Source organism: Rhinoraja longicauda, unplaced genomic scaffold (genome assembly GCF_053455715.1).
Source record: "Rhinoraja longicauda isolate Sanriku21f unplaced genomic scaffold, sRhiLon1.1 Scf000250, whole genome shotgun sequence".
Classification (NCBI taxonomy): Eukaryota; Metazoa; Chordata; class Chondrichthyes; order Rajiformes; family Arhynchobatidae; genus Rhinoraja; species Rhinoraja longicauda.
Genome location: NW_027601468.1, coordinates 92,501 through 100,000, shown reverse-complemented (window position 1 = coordinate 100,000; position 7,500 = coordinate 92,501).

Here is a 7,500-nt window from a genome sequence, read left to right as displayed (position 1 = left end):
TTTTCCAAGAGGACACACAGCCTGGGCCAGTCTCGGTGGGGTTCGGTGCCTGCCCGGCACACACTTCGAACTCGGTGCAAAAAATACTCTCACTGTATTACCAATGTCCGTCAATGAGTCCGCCGACTCTCGCCCAGAGTCGCGCTACTTTTACCGATCTTTTTGTGTCCCTTCGGTTTCTTCCCTGACATTTTTGCACCTCACCACACAATCTTTTCTAAGTGTCTCTGAAAATCGTGTTCCCGAAAATCTCCGGGCACGCCACCTCCATCTTCGCGCAAAACAAACCGTTTTGAGGTCGGCGGGAGTCGGCCCGGTCGTCCGTCCGGTCGTGTCGCACTGACGCCCGCCGCGGGGCCGCAAACTGCGGGGTCATAGAGACTTCCGGTGGTAAGTCGTTAACCGTGATCGGGACCGCCCGGACAAGAAATGCCATTTTCTGGCCGGCGGGAGACGGGCCGATAGGCCTGGCGGGAAAGGCGCGCCGCGGCCCCGCTGAAGGCCGCACATCGGACCTCCTCGACTTCCGCCGTCAAATCGTTAACCTGCGGCGGGCAAAAAAGAAGCGACGCCAGCTTTCGGACTTAGTGCAATTCTCGAATGTCGCGGATGACTTGGCGGTACGAGCGTTCGGAAGTCCCGCCGGAATTGCGACGCTTCGAACGGTCGAGGCGGCCAATCTCGACCTCAGCGGCGGCACTGGCGCGATACACGTTTCTGCCGCCAGGGGGGGGGGGGGGTGGGGGGCAAGCCAGCCGGCCGGGGGCGCCCGGCGCCGATCCGGCGCTTACTCGACACGCTCGAGCATCCGAACCCGTCTTATCTACGGGACCGCCGTTGCCACTTGAACACCTTTCGCCGAGAGTATCCGGGCACCCCACCTACCCGCCGGAATCACGAACCACGAGGTAGAAGTCAGGAACCAACAGGAGAAGTCGTGAACTAAATGGCGAATTCATGAACCAAACGGAGAGAAGTCATGAACCGAGCGGTTTAGGGTCAGGGTGAGGGTTGTTAGGGTGAGGCCGTTAGGGTGAGGCCGTTGCTTCGAGCGGGAAGATGGGCAGCCCCGCCCCCCCCCCCCCCCCCCCCCCCCCGTTGGGTGGAAGGAAACCTCTGCTGCGGGCCCGGCAACCATCCCGAACGGACCCGCTGGGTCCAAATGTCTGCCGCGGGCGGTCCTGCTGCGGTCGCGGGTTCGTTGGAAACCTCTCCTGCTGCTGGCATGGCCACCCTCCCCCCCCCGCCCGACTGACGACCCTGCGGGCCCGGCGACCCGGTGTCCCGTTGCCGCGCGGGGAGTGATCCTCGGGGCCGTGCCGGGCGGGCCCAGCGACACGAAGAGAGTGGGGGGGGGGTCGGAGGGAGTGGCACTGGGGAGAGAGGGGTGGGGGAGAGAGTGCCCCCCCCCCCCCCCCCCCCCCATTAGGGGCGAGTTTATGCAGTCATCAGAGTTTATACCTAACCTCATGATGCTTTATTAGCCGGATAGGCTGTCTGACCTCGCCCCCAGTCCCTACTCCTTCCACTGGATTCTTCTTATACCCTCTTTTTCTTCGTGCCCCCCCCCCCCCCACGCAGGGAGGGTTCCAAGAGGGAGGAGGGAGGGAGGGAGTCCCGGGGCCGTGAGAGAGAGAGAGAGCCTCATTAGCTGCTAGGTTCACCTCATTAGCTGCTAGCTAACGCGTCAGACCTTTTACATTCTTTAGAGGATTGAAACCTCAGGGCCTTTAACCCCCGTTCACCGTTTACACTCAACGATCCTTCCGAACAAAACCCTTACACATCTGTCCGTCCAACTGACCCCCGAGATACCTAACACGCAGATTAACACGTCAGCGGTGATCGGCGTGTCATAGAGGAGTCACAAAGACGGGCAAAATAGAGTGGTTGAATAAAAAATACTCACTCAATTGGCCGTGATTTAACGTAGCACACAATGATGCAAAGCCCATGCAAAGTCCAGTGGCCCAAGCAAACAAATAAGATAGATCTGGCTCGGCGTTCCTCATCTCCACATCGTCACCCAGCACGCCGACGCCCAATAACAATTCCCCCGCAAATTGTGCACCTCGAGCGGCAGTACTTTAAACGGCGCCGTCTTCGGCGTGGACGGCATGAACCAAGTCGGCAAGCATCGTCACCCAGCACACAGACGTCCACTAACAATTCCTCCCCCCTGCAAATTGCGCGCCGCGAACGGCAGTACTTTCAAGTATGCCGCCTTCGGCGGGGACATCGTGAACCAAATCGGCAGGCAGGCGTCGTCAGCCGGTCGACCGACCCCCAGTTGCATTGCCCCAACGGCCATTGTGCACTTCGAACAGAACAGTGCTTTTAAAATATTCCGCCTGCCGCGTGTACATCATGAAACAAATGGAAAGGACGAACCGGGCGTGCAACCGATGCACGGAGAGTGACAGGTCGTCAAGCAAGTCCGTGGCAATCCGTCGGCCGACTCGGCCGCGGCCAGCAGAGGCGTTTTGGCCCGGGCGCGCCGAACTTTGCGCGCCCTCGGTATGCGTAACACTAGCACATGCCTTCAAAACTCACTACAAAATAACCCCAAAGTATGCCGCCTTCCCCGTGGGCCTTGTTACCAATATCTTGCCCTGCTTCCTGATGCCCTTATGGGGTCGGCTCTGTTCTTGCAGAACCCTCAGGTGGTGCAGAGTCTGGGCCATTTTATCAATATCTTGCCCTGATTCCTGATGCCCTTATGGGGTCGGCTCTGTTCTTGCAGAACCCTGAGGTGGTGCAGAGTCTGCGCCTTGTTATCAATATCTTGCCCTGCTTCCTGAAACCCTTATGGGGTTGGTTCTGTTACAAAACCCTCAGGTGGTGCAGAGTCTGGGCCACTTTATAAATAACTCTGCCTGCATTAGGGTCAGGGTTAGGGTTAGGGTTAGGGTTAGGGTTAGGGTTAGGGTTAGGGTTAGGGTTAGGGTTAGGGTTAGGGTTAGGGTTAGGGTTAGGGTTAGGGTTAGGGTTAGGGTTAGGGTTAGGGTTAGGGTTAGGGGTAGGGGTAGGGGTAGGGGTAGCGGTAGGGGTAGGGGTAGGGGTAGGGGTAGTTTGAACTACTGCCGCTCCAGGCGCGCACTGTGCGTGGGTAATTTTCAGTGGGCGTCGGTGTGCTGGGTGACGATGCCGCCCAGACTCTGCACCACCTGAGGGATCTGCAAGAACAGAGCCGAACCCGCAAGGGTATCGGGAAGCAGGGCAAGATATTGATAACAAGGCCCAGACTCTGCACCACCCGAGGGTTCTGCAAGAACAGAGCCGACCCCATAAGGGTATCAGGAAGCAGGGTGAGATAGTGACACCATTTGTAAAACCGGCAAATCCCACCCAGGAAACATTGCAAAAATTGGCCTCTAATGCTGGAACGTGGGTAAAGCCAAACAAACACGACACGTTTTAAAAGAACGTTACTAAAACAGCCTGGGATATGCCCATGACAAAGGATAGGCCGAACCTCACCAGAAAAAAAGAGAGGGAGACCACGGCAGAGCTGAGGGATAAACATGAGATGGTGATAAAACCAGCAGACGAGGGGAGCAGTAGGGTTACAAATTAATGTCAATATGGGGCCTGCTCCCACTGGGTAATAGACAAAAACATAGAACAGGGTGACAGGAGAGACTGGATAGCACAGAGGATAACCCGTGAGCGAAATAATGGGGTGTATGCAGTTCAATGTAAGGAGTGTACCTTACGGTACATAGGGGAAACAGGTAAAACAGCCTCAGCGGTGATCGACGTGTCAAAGAGGAGTCACAAAGACGGGCAAAATAAAGTGGTTGATTATAGACAATAGACAATAGACAATAGGTGCAGGAGTCGGCCATTCAGCCCTTCGAGCCAGCACCGCCATTCAATGCGATCATGGCTGATCACTCTCAATCAGTACCCCGTTCCTGCCTTCTCCCCATACCCCCTCACTCCGTTATCCTTAAGAGCTCTATCCAGCTCTCTCTTGAAAGCATCCAACGAACTGGCCTCCACTGCCTTCTGAGGCAGAGAATTCCACACCTTCACCACTCTCTGACTGAAAAGGTTCTTCCTCATCTCCGTTCTAAATGGCCTACCCCTTATTCTTAAACGGTGGCCCCTTGTTCTGGACTCCCCCAACATTGGGAACATGTTTCCTGCCTCTAATGTGTCCAATCCCCTAATTATCGTATATGTTTCAATAAGATCCCCCCTCATTCTTCTAAATACCAGTGTATACAAGCCCAATCGCTCCAGCCTTTCAACATACGACCGTCCCGCCATTCCGGGAATTAACCTAGTGAACCTACGCTGCACGCCCTCCATAGCAAGAATATCCTTCCTCAAATTTGGAGACCAAAACTGCACACAGTACTCCAGGTGCGGTCTCACCAGGGCCCGCTACAACTGTAGAAGGACCTCTTTGCTCCTATACTCAACTCCTCTGGTTACGAAGGCCAACATTCCATTGGCTTTCTTCACTGCCTGCTGTACCTGCATGCTTCCTTTCATTGACTGATGCACTAGGACATCCAGATCTCGTTGAACTCCCCCTCCTCCTAACTTGACACCATTCAGACAATAATCTGCCTTTCTACTCTTACTTCCAAAGTGAATAACCTCGCACTTATCTACATTAAACTGCATCTGCCATGTATCCGCCCACTCACACAACCTGTCCAAGTCATCCTGCAGCCTTATTGCATCTTCCTCACAATTCACACTACCCTCCAGCTTAGTATCATCTGCAAATTTGCTAATGGTACTTTTAATCCCTCCGTCTAAGTCATTAATGCATATCGTAAATAGCTGGGGTCCCAGCACCGAACCTTGCGGTACCCCACTGGTCACTGCCTGCCATTCCGAGAGGGACCCATTTATACCCACTCTTTGCTTTCCGTCTGTCAACCAATTTTCTATCCATGTCAGTACCCTACCCCCAATACCACGTGCCCTAATTTTGCCCACTAATCTCCTATGTGGGAGCTTGTCGAAGGCTTTCTGAAAGTCGAGGTACACCACGTCCACTGACTCTCCCCTGTCAATTTTCCTAGTTACATCCTCAAAACATTCCAGTAGATTTGTCAAGCATGATTTCCCCTTCGTAAATCCATGCTGACTCGCAATGATCCTGTTACTGCTATCCAAATGCTCAGCAATTTCGTCTTTTCTAATTGACTCCAGCATCTTCCCCACCACTGATGTCAGACTAACTGGTCTATAATTACCCGTTTTCTCTCTCCCTCCCTTCTTAAAAAGTGGGATAACATTTGCTATCCTCCAATCCACAGGAACTGATCCTGAATCTATATAGAACATTGAAAAATGATCTCCAATGCTTCCACTATTTCTAGAGCCACCTCCTTAGGTACCCTGGGATGCAGACCATCAGGCCCTGGGGATTTATCAGCCTTCAGTCCCATCAGTCTACCCAAAACCATTTCCTGCCTAATGTGGATTTCCTTCAGTTCCTCCATCACCCTAGGTTCTCCGGCCCCTAGAACATTTGGGAGATTGTGTGTATCTTCCTCAGTGAAGGAAGACAGACCCAAAGTAACGGTTTAACTCGTCTGCCATTTCTTTGTTCCCCATAATAAATTCCCCCGTTTCTGTCTTCAAGGGACCCACATTTGCCTTGACTATTTTTTTCCTCTTCACGTACCTAAAAAAACTTTTGCTATCCTCCTTTATATTATTGGCTAGTTTACCCTCGCACCTCATCTTTTCTCCCCGCATTGCCTCTTTAGTTAACTTTTGTTGCTCTTTAAAAGAGTCCCAATCCTCTGTCTTCCCACTCTTCTTTGCTATGTTATACCTCCTCTCCTTAATTTTTATGCTGTCCCTGACTTCCCTTGTCAGCCACAGGTGTCTCTTACTCCCCTTAGAGTCTTTCCACCTCTTTGGAATAAATTGATCCTGCAACCTCTGCATTATTCCCTGGAATACCTGCCATTGCTGTTCTACCGTCTTCCCTGCTAGGGCCTCCTTCCAGTCAATTTTGGCCAGCTCCCGCCTCATGCCTCTGTAATCCCCTTTGCTATACTGTAATACAGACACTTCCGATTTTCCCTTCTACCTTTCCATTTGCAGAGTAAAACTTATCGTGTTGTGATCACTGCCTCCTAACGGCTCTTTTACCTCTAGTCCCCTTATCAGATCAGGATCATTAAAAACACTCACTCTATTGGCCGTGATTTAACCTAGCACACAGTGTTGCAAAGCCCACGCAAAGTCCAGTGGGCCAAGCAAACAAATAAGATAGATCTGGCTCGGCGTTCCACATCTCCACATCGTCACCCAGCACGCCGACGCCCATTAACAATTCCCCCGCAAATTGTGCACCTCGAGCGGCAGTACTTTAAACGGCGCCGTCTTCGGCGTGGACGGCATGAACCAAGTCGGCAAGCATCGTCACCTAGCACACAGACGTGCACTAACAATTCCTCCCCCCGCAAATTGCGCGCCGCGAACGGCGGTACTTTCAAGTATGCCGCCTTCGGCGGGGACATCGTGAACCAAATCGGCAGGCAGGCGTCGTCAGCCGGTCGACCGACCCCCAGCTGCATTTCCCCAACGGACATTGTGCACTTCGTACAGAACAGTGCTTTTAAAATATTCCGCCTGCCGCGTGGACATCATGAACCAAATGAGCAGGCAGGCATCATATCATATCATATCATACACATACAGCCGGAAACAGGCCTTTTCGGCCCTCCAAGTCCGTGCCGCCCAGCGATCCCCGTACATTAACATTATCCTATACCCACTAGGGACAGTCAGCCCCCAGCACAACGACGCCCCCGCTAACAATTCCCCACGCACATGGTGCGCTCGAGCTGCAGCACTTTAAAGTACGCCGCCTTCGGCGGGGACATCGTGAACCAAAGGAGCAGGCAGCCATGGTCACCGCCAGCACAACGACGGCGCCGCTAACAATTCCCCGCGCACCTTGTGCGCTCGAGCTGCAGTACTTTAAAGTACGCCGCCTTCGGCGGGGACATCGTGAACCAAAGGAGCAGGCAGCCATGGTCACCGCCAGCACAACCACGGCGCCGCTAACAATTCCACGCGCACCTTGTGCGCTCGAGCTGCAGTACTTTAAAGTACGCCGCCTTCGGCGGGGACATCGTGAACCAAAGGAGCAGGCAGCCATGGTCACCGCCAGCACAAGCACGGCGCCGCTAACAATTCCCCGCGCACCTTGTGCGCTCGAGCTGCAGTACTTTAAAGTACGCCGCCGCCTTCGGCGGGGACATCGTGAACCAAAGGAGCAGGCAGCCATGGTCACCGCCAGCACAACCACGGCGCCGCTAACAATTCCACGCGCACCTTGTGCGCTCGAGCTGCAGTACTTTAAAGTACGCCGCCTTCGGCGGGGACATCGTGAACCAAAGGAGCAGGCAGCCATGGTCACCGCCAGCACAAGCACGGCGCCGCTAACAATTCCCCGCGCACCTTGTGCGCTCGAGCTGCAGTACTTTAAAGTACGCCGCCTTCGGCGGGGACATC